At 44.7% G+C, this 13,397-nt stretch overlaps 1 pseudogene; it reads right to left on the bottom strand.

The window, feature by feature from the left end:
• Positions 1 to 3,322: 3,322 nt before the first annotated feature.
• Positions 3,323 to 4,917, bottom strand: LOC146548205 (uncharacterized; annotated as a pseudogene).
• Positions 4,918 to 13,397: the final 8,480 nt, after the last annotated feature.

The following is a 13,397-nucleotide window of genomic DNA, read 5'->3' on the forward strand; positions in this document are numbered from 1 at the left end:
TGCTTCCTGTTGGCTTCAGCTGTTTGGAGTTTCCATTTTCTAAACTTCTACATTCTGAACCTTCTTCAGCTCTGAACAGATGATGAAACACTGAATGATTTCAAGCACTTTGTCTAATAAACTTACATCTTTCATTCTCTATACAGATTGGAGCGCTGTGATTTGTCAGAGATCAGCTGTGATTATCTGGAAGCAGTGCTGAAGCTCAACCCTTCGTATCCCAGAGAGGTGGAGCTGAGCTACCACAAGCTGCAGGATTCAGGAGTGAAGCAGCTGTGTGTTCTTCTGGAGAATCCACAACATCAAATTGAAACTCTGAGGTCAGTCTCCACGTTTTAGTTGTGCTGACACTGTCGATCTGTGGAACTAAAACCTTTATACAGGAAGTCTGGTTCAGCTCTTTGTAGACCTTCTAATCTCTGATCCTCTGAGTCTTACTCAGTAGGTGATGCAGAGTTGTGAAGCCGATGTGGGTGAGGACACTCGCCCAGCTCTAACTACTTTGACGTCCAGGCGGCTTCCCTGCTTGTCCTGATACAAACAAACCTGAGTAACGTTGCAGGTCAGATCTCATCAGTCACACCTGTTATGGCAGCTCTCCTCTAGATTGTAGTTCTTGTTAACCTGGGATGGTTTTAGAAGCCTGGACCACAGACTGCAAGGGAAGATATTACTGGGAAAGGCCAAAGCAACCTATTAGACCCATTAAACACTAACATAGATGAATACTCAGATTTAAACCTTTATTGTTTCACAAAGGGTTAAAAAGGGAACGTCCACAGTTTAGACTGCAGCAGATTTTATTAAAGCAGTTTGACAGGAGCAAAGCAAAAACACAAAGAATAAGTGTTTCACATATTAATACATATAACATAATAATAAAAGAAAAGCAAAATAATGATACAAAAGAATGAAAAAGTTGTCCAGAGCAGCAGGATGTCTGAGGTCTGCAGAAACACAAAAACACAGCAGCTAAAAATAGTTGTTGAAAGAAAACGAGGTGGGAGCTGCTGATTCCTGAGCTTTGATACTGGATTAGCTTCAGTAGTTATTCCCATCACTGCTGTAGGAGCTACATTTAGTCACAGCTGATTGTCTCCTTTGACCAATCAGAAGACTACTGTTGTAAAAACAAGCAGACAAAGAACCAATGAGAGTGAAGAACAGGATAAAGAGCTCGTGTGATGGAGGCAAAGCAATAATCAGCAGACTGTAGCAGTTTCTATCTGGATGAAAGTAGAAGGAGCTCAGCGGAGCTCAGTCCCATATCTTTGGTTAGAAACAACATCAGTGATTTCCTGCTGCTCGAGATGATTCCAGCAGCTCTCATTACAGCAGCTGATGAGAGAAACAGCTGATGGCTCACAGCTCGTACACTGTTGGATCTCCAGATGTTCACGTGGCTGAAGTCTGTGAAGAAACTGTGGTCCACGTAGTTCACACGGCCTCAGATTGGACCGAGCTCCCTGGATCACTGCAGCATCCTCAGCTGGTACATGGACATCTCTGCTCCTCAGTCTTGGAGCCCCTGCAGGTCCGTCCACACCACCAGGGTCTTCTCACTCACCTTTCCTTTGTCCTCGTCCTTCATCGGCCGTGCTGTGTCTTTGTTCCTGCGGTGTTGTTCCCACGATGCAGCGCTGATGTTCCCTCCTTGAATGCACAACAAGTACGGTGCTGGTCTTTCTCGGGTGGAGCAGAGACAGATTGAAGTCTTTCAGGCTTTAGTGCCGACTTCCCTGACAGAGGCTGGACTCCATGGTCTGCACAGGAGGCTTCTACACTGTGTGGAGGTGACTCCTGGACTCGAAGACAGGCTGCAGGTACATGTGTGATGAAGAGGAGCTACAGCAGTGTGATGGAGCTGCAGGTGTGAAGGAAGTCCTGCTGTCCTGTCCCACCCTCATCTTTGCTTCCTCTGTCTTCTCTGGACTTGTCCTCCTGTTTCAGAAACAGCACTGCTTCATGCCGAGGGTGGACGGGAGCGTTGGCTCTGATTCTTTTACCGTCCACCACAAGGAGACACTGATGCTGACCTCCTGATTCATCTGCATGTGTTCTGCTTCACACTGCTCACCTCCACCAAAGACTTCACAAACATCTTCTTTCTTTGAGTCCAGTTTGTCCCACAAACACTTCCAAATCTCCTCCTCTGAGATTCTGCAGCTTCTTGCAGTGTGACTCAGCTGACTTCTGACAGACCACAGACTGGCACAGCATCCACATGTGTCTCCTTTCAAACAGGCTCTTGATGTTTCCTCCCACATCATTCTGGCCTCTCAGTCTCCTTTGTTCTCCAGCTCTGTAGCTCCAGCTGGTGAAGCTTCAGTTTTCCATGTTGGTAACAGTAAACTACAGCCTCTGCTGTCAGCTGGGTAACTAAACAGAGCTGCAGCACGTCTCTGCGGTGGTGCTACATCCAGCCTGCAGACGGCCGTCTACATGTTGTAGTGGTTTACAGTCACCAGGGGGCGCTGTCCCAGCCATGCAGGCAGTGGGCTGCTCTGCTTGTGCTGTTGTTGGTGAAGCTGAAGTGAAAGTGATAGGTTTGTAGTTTGAACCTATCCACTGGAATGTTAAGGACAATCTGCTACGCAGCAAAAAGCAAGACACAAGGCACCAAAGTTCTCTGGTTTACTCATGCATGAGGGAGACCTGGCTGGAGCCAAGCGTCGTTCCACCACTTGACCACCATCAGACTCTCAGCCAGGCTCCCCATAGCACTCCTTTTATTGTGGTTACATGAATATGCATAGGGTCATTAACATATAGCATCTCACATAGGTATACATGTGAACAAAGAATACTGTGTGTGTGTGTGTGTGTGTGTGTGTGTGTGTGTGTGTGTGTGTGTGTGTGTGTGTGTGTGTGTGTGTGTGTGTGTGTGTGTGGTACTGCTGATCAAAGGGTCATATAACATCCTTGGTCAGGAAGAGGGTAGACCCCCCTTCACCCTAGATGGTTCACCCTAGATAACATGGTGAGGAAGTCCAGCAGTTCATCTAAACAAAAAGCACTTAGACTAGAACAGACGTAGCTACGTTAATCCTGCCATAAAACAATAAGAGAAGGTACGACCTCTCTCGTGCTCCCAGGATGTGGGTGTGCATTCCAGTGTGGAATACACACCAAGCCCCTGCAGCCTGCTAAAGATCACACATCCTATCACTACACAATTGATTATACACCTCTAAGAATATATGGTTAAATATTTCCTAATACAAATGACAATAATAAAATCTAAACCCATCATCACCACCCTGTATTGTCATTTTTTAAGGCTATACGGCATATATATATCTTCAGCTCTACACCACTTGTCAACATTTTCAGTGCAGGCTTCATTTCATACACACATATTAGCCTTAGCATCCATGTCACTCTGCTGCAACAGTATGAAATTGGTAAAGGTGTTAGCAATCATTTTATTCACCATCGATCTTACACATGGCAAAATGCAACCTGTAAACAAGCAAAGCAAAGCCAATAATGTAAGAATGGGAGTCAAAAACTTTAGAAACATATTCCACCATGGTCCAGATGTCAACCAGGCTATCCAGCCTTGTGACGTGTCTCCTCCTGATGTGTGGTCCGCCACATATTTCTGCAGAGCAGTTAAGTTCTGCAGTGCCTCATAGATGTCTCCTCCAGTCGTATATCCATCCGGAATAAACGTACAACATGTCTCTCCAATCAGCTTACACACTCCTCCTTGTGATGCTGTTATCAAGTCTAGGGTCAGCCTGTTCTGCAGTACCATCGTTCTGATGGCCTTTTGCTCCTCCGCTAAGGCTGTTCCCAGAGTCTTAGTGAGATTAATGTGTCGCAGTAAGGCATATCGGTTGATCTCCACATGATCCCGCACCTCTGCAACTCCGATGTTTGGGATCAAACTTTGGAAGAATTTAGCTCCTCCACTCCAAATGCGGAATTCTCGTGGCACTCCAGTGTCTACTGTCACTCCAAAAGAGTTAGGTGAGGCTATATTCACCTCACGCTTCCGTCGGTTGCTAGGGTGATGTTCAACTCTGTCCATGAAGAAGACATGATCCGATAACTTCACCACGGCACACAATCCTCCCCATCCCTCAGGGAGTGATAGATAGGCTTTATGTCCACACAAGAAATACCAATCAGCCAAAACTCTTGTTCCTTTACTGCTCGGCACCATCCTTGCACATCCTGTCCACTTCTGACTCTTTGCTTTTACTGGTATCCTGTAAGCCCGGTTGGACTTGCATTCAGTCCTCCTTAATGTCAAGTTCTCAGCTCACTTTGCACTGGTCAAGCATTTCATACACCTGCTCTCATTCTCTGGAGGGCAGTAGGTGTATATGTATCCACATAAACGAAGCGGCAGCTCCCCCACTGACAGTGATCCATTGTTCATCACACACAACGGCAGTTGAGCTGTATTCAGCTTGTTCAGCAATATTATGTCTGGCAGTGGGTCTGACACTTGAGGCCAGGCCAATAAGTCAGTTTGCTCAGAACAATTCACATCTATAAGTGGCGACTTACTCCAGGTGATGTTCAGAGGTGTACTATAGTTGGCCTGGGACCAGAGGACTCTGTTGCCAGGATGAGTTGCTAAGCCCAACAGACACCAACTCCTGTCCTCTGGTATGCTGTACGGCCACAGTCCAGATGTATATGCGGATAACGGCATATGAGCACACACATAGCAGTCCGTCCTATTGTTCAAGTGAGCAGTTGTATTCATAAACTGCCACCAAAAGTTTGTAGAATAGCCATGAGGGTATTGGGTGTGGTTTCCTTGGACATACAGGGTCTCCACAGCTGACCATGATGACATCAAAGCCATTACACCCAGCAGGGTAGACAACACTTTACCAGCCATTCTGATGAGTACCTGTGGCTCAGTTGGTTTCTTCACCGGATTGAGACGAAGGGCCCTAGAGGCTTTCCCCCCCTTTGTACCCGGTCTTCCTGCCACTTACTCCGAGCTGGCCTGGATGTGTGTCACCTTTTTGCAGTGGCTTTGGTGTATCCAGGTGGGTCGTTCTGCAATCTTCACAGCAGTTGGTGTTGTCAGCAGAGCCTGGTATGGTCCGTCCCACCGTGGCTTCGACCAGCACTTCCTCTTTATGACCTTTATCAGTACCCAGTCCCCTGGCTTCAGACGTTCTTCCTGTACAGAAACAGAATCATCTGGCAGATTATTTGCACTCATGACTTCTTTGCTTTTCAGCATTTTAATCATCCAGTCTGCTAGTGTGTTTTCTTCTTCTGCTTTATCATTATCATTACAAAACACTGGAACTCTAAATGGCCTGCCATATATTATTTCAAAAGGCGTTAGGCCATTATCAGTTGGCGTGATTCTCATATACATTTTCACTAGCTCAATGCAGTCTACCCATGTTCTGCCTGTTTCCTCCATTGTTTTCCTGAGTCTCAGCTTTACTGTGCCATTAGTCCTTTCAACCAGCCCTGCACTTTGTGGGTGATATGAGCAATGGTTTTTCAGCGTTATCCCCAGATGTTGTGACATTTTCTCAATTACTTCATTCACAAAATGAGGACCATTGTCACTGTAAATAGTCTGGGGGATCCCATGCTCTGGGATCACATTTTTGCATATCACTTTAGCCACTGAAATAGCATCTGCTTTCTTAGTGGGGACAACTTCTACCCACTTTGAGAACGGGCACACAATCACCAGGCAGTACCTGTAGGTGTTACAGTTAGACAACTCAATGAAATCCATATGGATTACTTCAAATGGGTAGCTGGGTCTGGGAAACTTTCCTCTCCTAGGTCTGAGGTTTCCCTGAGCATTATGTTTACAACATATTAAACATGCTTTACAAAAATGTTTTGAATAAGCATTGAATCCCAGTGTGAAAAACTGCCGTTCGACTGCTGCCACCATCCCAGCTGTCGAGACATGGCAGAGCCCGTGGCTCAAACTTGCAGCAGTCCTGTATAGGCTCTTAGGCAATATAGGTTTATCACAAAGATAGTAGACATCACCTCGCAGGCTTGCTCCTTTAGTGAGCCACAGCTGCTTCTCAGCTGGAGGTGAGTGTGACTGCATGTCTGCTAACACATCATGTGTGATGGGCGTAGTTTGCTCCTGTGACGCCAGAACATGAACCCCATGTGTTCCAAGGGCCGCTTCCTTTGCAATTTTATCTGCAAAGGCGTTGCCTAGTACAATGGGGTCAGTGCCACGTGTGTGTGCTGCACATTTACAAACCGCAACTTTACTAGGCAGTAAGACTGCTTTCAACAGGGCCTGCAACAATGTCGCATGCTCCACAGGTTTACCTGTTGATGTTGTCATGCCTCGTCTTGACCACTGAGCGGCAAAGAAATGAAGTGTAGCATATGCATACTGACTGTCAGTATATATAGTCACTGCCTCCTGTCTCTTCTGCGCCTGTTCTAACCACAATTTAGCGGACGCCACTTGTAACTCTCTCTCCTGTTTCAATTTCCCTGTCGCACAAGCTGCTTTCACTGTCAACTGGTCTACTAACATTTGACATTGTCCTACAACCAATTTACCTTCAAAATCATATTTCTTGCGCCAATGTCCTAAATACTTTGCGCTACCGGGAGCGAATTTCACCATAAACTTCTCGTCACCCTCTGACACACTCTTGGTTGCTTGGGAACCCATAATAACAACAACAGCTGCCGACGTCACAGACCACGTGTTCTGCTCCGCACACACTCACACAACAACAACAACAACAACAAAAAATATCCTCACACACAAACAACAAAAATTAGGCCTATTGTCTCAACGCAGTCTCACACAGTGACTGCGTGCTTTGTCGCACACAGTGGCAAAGACTTACATAGCAGTGATCACGCGCTTTATCGCACACAGTGATAAAGACTTTCAACGCAACCTCACACAGTGGATGCGCGCTTTGCTGCACACAGCGGCAAAGAATAGTCGCACACAGTGACTACACGCTTTATCGCACACAGTGATAAAGACTTTACAACTCAGCCTCACACAGTGGCTTAGATTTTTCACATACCTACTTGGTGTTGCTTATTGCGAGTAGCATCAGTCCCGAATCCCGTCAATCGTCATCCATCGAGGAGAAAAAACAGACGGCTAATCCACCGGCTCGATGACGAATTCTCACGCCTCGGGACTTTGCTGCAGGACCTCTATAAGTCCTGGCTGACGTCAGTCTGTCGGCGTGTCTCTTTTCCCCTCGGTGAATGTCGACTCCAGGGATCCGGCTCTCGAAGGACCAATTAATGATAGGTTTGTAGTTTGAACCTATCCACTGGAACGTTAAGGACAATCTGCTACGCAGCAAAAAGCAAGACACAAGGCACCAAAGTTCTCTGGTTTACTCATGCATGAGGGAGACCTGGCTGGAGCCAAGCGTCGTTCCACCACTTGACCACCATCAGACTCTCAGCCAGGCTCCCCATAGCACTCCTTTTATTGTGGTTACATGAATATGCATAGGGTCATTAACATATAGCATCTCACATAGGTATACATGTGAACAAAGAATACTGTGTGTGTGTGTGTGTGTGTGTGTGTGTGTGTGTGTGTGTGTGTGTGTGTGTGTGTGTGTGTGTGTGTGTGTGTGTGTGTGTGTGGTACTGCTGATCAAAGGGTCATATAACATCCTTGGTCAGGAAGAGGGTAGACCCCCCCTTCACCCTAGATGGTTCACCCTAGATAACATGGTGAGGAAGTCCAGCAGTTCATCTAAACAAAAAGCACTTAGACTAGAACAGACGTAGCTACGTTAATCCTGCCATAAAACAATAAGAGAAGGTACGACCTCTCTCGTGCTCCCAGGATGTGGGTGTGCATTCTAGTGTGGAATACACACCAAGCCCCTGCAGCCTGCTAAAGATCACACATCCTATCACTACACAGTTGATTATACACCTCTAAGAATATATGGTTAAATATTTCCTAATACAAATGACAATAATAAAATCTAAACCCATCAGAAAGCGAGAGTTAAAACACTGAACAGTGTCCACTGAGCTTCTCATGCTATTCTCATGCTCAAAGAAGTTTAACAGGAAGGACGACTCGTCCATCAGGCGTCCAGCTGTCCGTGACCGTGTCCACAGCAGAGTGTGACTGAGGCTTCATGCTAACACGCACACATGAAGCTAATACCACCACGAGCAGCTGCTCAGTGGATTTGGAGGACAAATGTCTGCAGCTTCTCACAGGCAGTATGCAGAATGTGGATCTCCACAAAGACTGTGGAGAGCTCGTCCCACACTCTAAATCCAAACTTGTCTGCACAAAACTTCTCACACGTTCCCGTCACAAGTGTCTTCTAAGTGAAGCTACCAGGTTCAGGTCCAGCTTGTTTATCTGGAGCTGCAGGAGATGATCCATCCTCACAAAGCAACACAGCAGATATGCAAACACACAACACAACCAAAGGATTCTCTCTGCATGTCTGTGGCTGATGCTGCTGGAACGAAGCTGTTTGAAACCTTGTTGTTCTGCACTTTGGGACCAGAAGAGGAAACTGAAGCTCTGTGCAGAGGGTCCAATGGAAGCAGCCAAGCGCTGTAAGTGTCTGCTGTACAGGGATGCTGGTTCAGCTGTGGCTCAGTTTCACAGTGTGACTCAATAAAAGCAGCAGGAAATCAAAGCTTGATGCTTTCATCAGTGTGGAAATAAGAAAGTTTCCTGTGACAGACGCTGGAGCTCTTTCACTCTCAGCTTCACAGTTTCAGCTTCAAACTTCTTCCAACATGTTTCTAACACGGCCACATTCCACCTTAATGGAGCTGATATCTTGTGCATCAGCACATTTTCTAAAGGCAGCGATCACATCTTTAGTTTTGGATGTTTAACTGCAGATTGTTTATGTGTTTATAGCACATTAATTACAGCAGCAGCGTTGACCACAGTGCTGTACAAGAATCCAAGATAACTATTAAAATAACTCCTAATATTAATATCACACATCAAATATCAAATAACTCTCATGCTGTATTAAAAGCCAGTGAATACAAATGTGTTTTAAGAGCAGATTTACAGAGACTGACAGCAGGAGCTGGGGCTGTTCGATAGAACGATGTATATATGATGACCATATGAAAACGTCTATCGTTTCATATCACGCTCTTTGTTTCCTGCTTATGTGTTTGTGTTTTCCAGATAAAGCTTTCAAAATAAATCTGAAGATCCTGTTGAGAGTTTTCAAAATAAACACAATACAGTACTGCGGTCGCTCGTTTATCGAGTTACGTTCTAAAAATAAGTCTCAGAATGAAGTAGCAGCTTTATGTTTTACAAGTATTATAGAAGTTTTAAGGCAGTTAAACCCTCACTGCACACTTTCTACACTTTTCTCAGACAGGCATGAACATTTTCACACTTTTCTCTCTTGTTTAAACAAAGTTCAAACCTTCATAGAAAAATAAGTTCATTATTAAAGAATGAAAGCAAAGTGTTTCTGAAACGTGTCAAATCAGCCTTTGCTGGCATTAAATGAGCTTCTGTGTGAGGAGCACTCGTCCATGGCCTGGGCTCCTCGCTGTCAGGTAAAGTTTCATAAAGCTTTTGAGTTTTTCTGCAGATAATGTTGGTGTCCAGCACGATGTTCTTTTTCCTGCGGTCACTGAGCCACAAAGCCAAAGCTGACTCCATCCTTACGATGTTCTTGTTGTGGACAGTTACAACCTTTTTGCCTCCTTGTTGAAACTATGATGGTCAGCATCTTCCTCTGCCTTTGGCTGCTACCACAGGTGCAAAACGTCTCGTCATCATTGTTGTTTGTTGGGACAAAACGTACAAACATACAGTGCAGCACTGCAGAGTCACACTGCTGTAAATTTGAACACATTCTGTACTGTACAGGAGACACGGCACGAGATTGGCTGACAATGGTCTACAGCCAATCAGGACGCAGAACACAATGCGCTGTAAAAAACAAAAACATGCAAAATTGCACAAAAAAGATCAGCGAAACAGCGAGGCCGCCAAAGGTGAACTGTGTTACAGCGAGGGACCAGCGTATATGTGGTTGTTGGGACGATAAATGTCTTTGAGCTTGTGTCAGAAGACGAGCTGCAGCTTTCTGGACCAGCTGCAGTCTTGCCAGGCAGGTCCCACTAACTCCAACATATAAGGAGTTACAATAATCCAGCTGGGACGTCATGAAAACGTGGATCGCCCGTTCAAGGTTTTTAAAAGATAGAAATGATCTCACCTTAGATAAAAGCCTCAGTTTGAAGAAAGACCGCTGTACAACTGAGCTCAGCTGTTTTTCAAATTGCCGTCAAATATAAGCCCCAAATGTAATAATGCGATTTAATAAAAGAGCTGAACCAGTCTAATAGAGCGCCCTTGATGCCGCCATGCTCCAATGGTGAGGTCAAGATGCTGTGGTCAACGCAGCGGTCAGATCCAAAAGCACAGCGGAGTCTCCTGATCAGTGGCTGATAAAAGATCATTAAGAACTTTTCAAAGTGCAGTTTCAGTGCTGTGAAGAGCTTTAAAACTAGACTGAAACCTTTACAACAGATTGCAGCTGAACAAATATAATCTTTTACAAAATCTTCGACAGGAAGGGAAGCTTTGAAATAGGCCTGAAGTTTGAGCAGACAGAGGATCCAGATCAGGTTTTTAGTACAGGCTGTACAACAGCATGTTTAAAACAGGCTGTACAACACCTGAACTAAGACTGCTGTTAAAAATCGCTAAGATGTCGGAACCGACAACCTTTAAAATCTTTTTAAACACGTGTTGGAACAACTTCATTTGGACGAGATGATGTCTTTATAGCATCACATCGTTCCTCCACCTGATCAAACCACACAGGCTCAAACTGATCAAAAACAGCTGAGCAGGTGAATATTTTAGCCCCGGTGCGATCTCGGGCGAGAGTATCGATGATGGCCAAAGGGCAGCGTCCAGCTCTACGGCCGCTGAAGAGCAGACTCAACAGACGCGCGTGATGTGGATCCTACTGCTCTAAAACTGGAGCTTCTTCAATCCATTAAAGAGGACATTAGTACGCTGTTAAAAGAAGAAGTCAGAAATGCATTGAAAGAAGATTTTGACAATATAAGGGCTGACGTGCAAGGACTGAGAAATGAGATGGCAAACAGCATGGCGGCGACGTGCGGCGAAGTTGATGGAGTAAAGGTTACAGTGAAAGAAGCTGAGGATGGGCTGTCAATGTGGAGCGATGAGGTGACCACCCTGCAGTCTACAGTAGAGAGTATGAAGGAGGAGTGGTCTGACCTGAAGGATAAATGTGATGAAGGCAGGAAGCGGAGAGCTAACATCCACATCATAGGGATCCCAGAGGGCCTGGACTCGAGCTCCTCCACGGCCGTATCCGTGCTACTACGTGAAGTGCTGGGTATGGATAAAGACGTTATTGTCGACCGCTCACACAGGAGCCCTATCCTGAGAAAGCCAGCTGGTAACCCGCACGCCGTCATAGCCGAGCGTCACTACTACCAGGATTGTGTGGCTACGCCGTGCCAGGGCCCAAGCCCCGCTTGAGTTTAACGGACAACCTATTGCAATATTACGACTGGGCGATATGACCCTAAATTCATATCTCGATATTCTTTAGCTGGATGGCGATATACGATATATATCTCGATATTTTTAAAGCCAGAAAGTTCGAACAAAAAGAGAGTTCTTAGTCAAAGCTGTGTCCCAAATCTCACACAGGCACATTTATTAACATACAGCGTAGATGTACATGAAACAATTACTCAGAAATAAATGATCAGCATTTATTAAATAATAATGCTCCATAAATAAAAGAAAACAATGTTGTTTTTGTGCATAACAAAAAGCTCACAATCGTGCAGTCAAAATGTAAACAGACGCTGAGCATAATAACAAGCAGCTGCTCTGTTCCCAGGTTCTACTGCGTGACTGACAGCCTGGAGTTTGAAACCCTCTTTGTAACCGTGTCTCTTACAGGTGCCATTTATGGTCCTTATACACACTCAATACAGTAATATTACGTTGAAGCAGAGTACGTATCACTCCGCGAGGCTCCTCGTAGCTGTAATGCTCCAACAATCCATCAAGCGGTGCGGCCTCGTAGCTGAGCAAAGTCGTACCAAAACATCTTTTGAAAGGTTTCTGAGCGCCGTGTAGCACATAAAATCGGTTCGAGGTCAGTAAGCACAACCAGAATTCATCCATAAGGCGCACTGTCGATTTATGAGAAAATTACAGGATTTTAAGTGCGGAAAATATAGTTTATGGTTTTCCTTTGATCTTAGCAAATATCTACGCCTCTAATTGGGACGATCACAGATTTTTCACTAATGTCTTTGCGCGGCTCCCCAATATGTCATCACACAATATCATCTTTGAGGGAGACCTAAACTGCTCATTATCTGCTATGGACCACAGTTCACACAAAAGTACACTTAGTCCAAAGTCAGCATGCGTCATTCAGAGCTTTCTTGATAATTATGGGCTGGCTGATGTATGGAGATTTCATAATCCTGCTTCACGTCAATACTCTTTTTTTTTCTAATGTCCATAAAACATATATTTGTATAGAAAAACGTCTCCCTTTAGTTACAGAATGTGATTATAAGACTCTGGTGATTTCTCCTCTTGCTTTTTCAATGTGTATTCCTGATGCCTGCTCCAACTATCAACCATGGAGATTCAACTCAGTGTTGTTAGCAGATGAAGAGTTTGTCAGTTACAAAAGGTCTCAAAGACATTTTTTTTCTATCAATCAGACCCCAGAGATGTCATCATCAGTCATTTGGGAATCTCTAAAAGCATCTGAGAGGCCAAATAATTTCATTTTGTGCCAAACAAAGTGCAACACTGAAAGAACATCATCCATAAATATTGAGTAAGAACTGGACTCTCATACAGCGAGACTCAAATGCCTTTAAACATCAGCTTATCCTGCTGATCCAAGTCCAACACTGACTTTGTAAAAACATGTTTGTCAATCATTTTGTTTGGTTTCTGAGGAAAAAGATTCAATAACTTGCTGCTAATACACAACATTTCATCATATTTCCTCATAAGCCTCTTTTGTCTGACCATTTGATCCCATTTGAATTTGCAATAAAGGATCCACAGAGTTTGGTGACAATAATGACAGTAGATGTTTGTGTGAAAGTGCTGAAAGCAAATGAGTGTGTGATGTTCTTTCAGTGTTGCACTTTGTAGACGCTCCCTGAGCACTGGTCTCACAGCCAGCTGCACATAGAGACCAGTGTTGTTAGTCCAGGTCAGAAGATGACTTGTTGGAATGAAAATGAGCTTGTAGTTTGTCTGCTTTAATAATGTGACTGGAAAAAGGTGTTGGACTTCAAATATGTCCATTTCTGTCACACTTCACCTTTAAAAGTGAAGCCATGTGGTTCCTGGAAGGAAAAACACGACTTTTTCAAGTCTTTGTCCTGTT

The sequence above is a fragment of the Mchenga conophoros genome, linkage group LG23 (genome assembly GCF_057382185.1).
Source record: "Mchenga conophoros isolate Kocher_MC1m ecotype Shallow Benthic linkage group LG23, M_conophoros_male_GT1.1, whole genome shotgun sequence".
Classification (NCBI taxonomy): Eukaryota; Metazoa; Chordata; class Actinopteri; order Cichliformes; family Cichlidae; genus Mchenga; species Mchenga conophoros.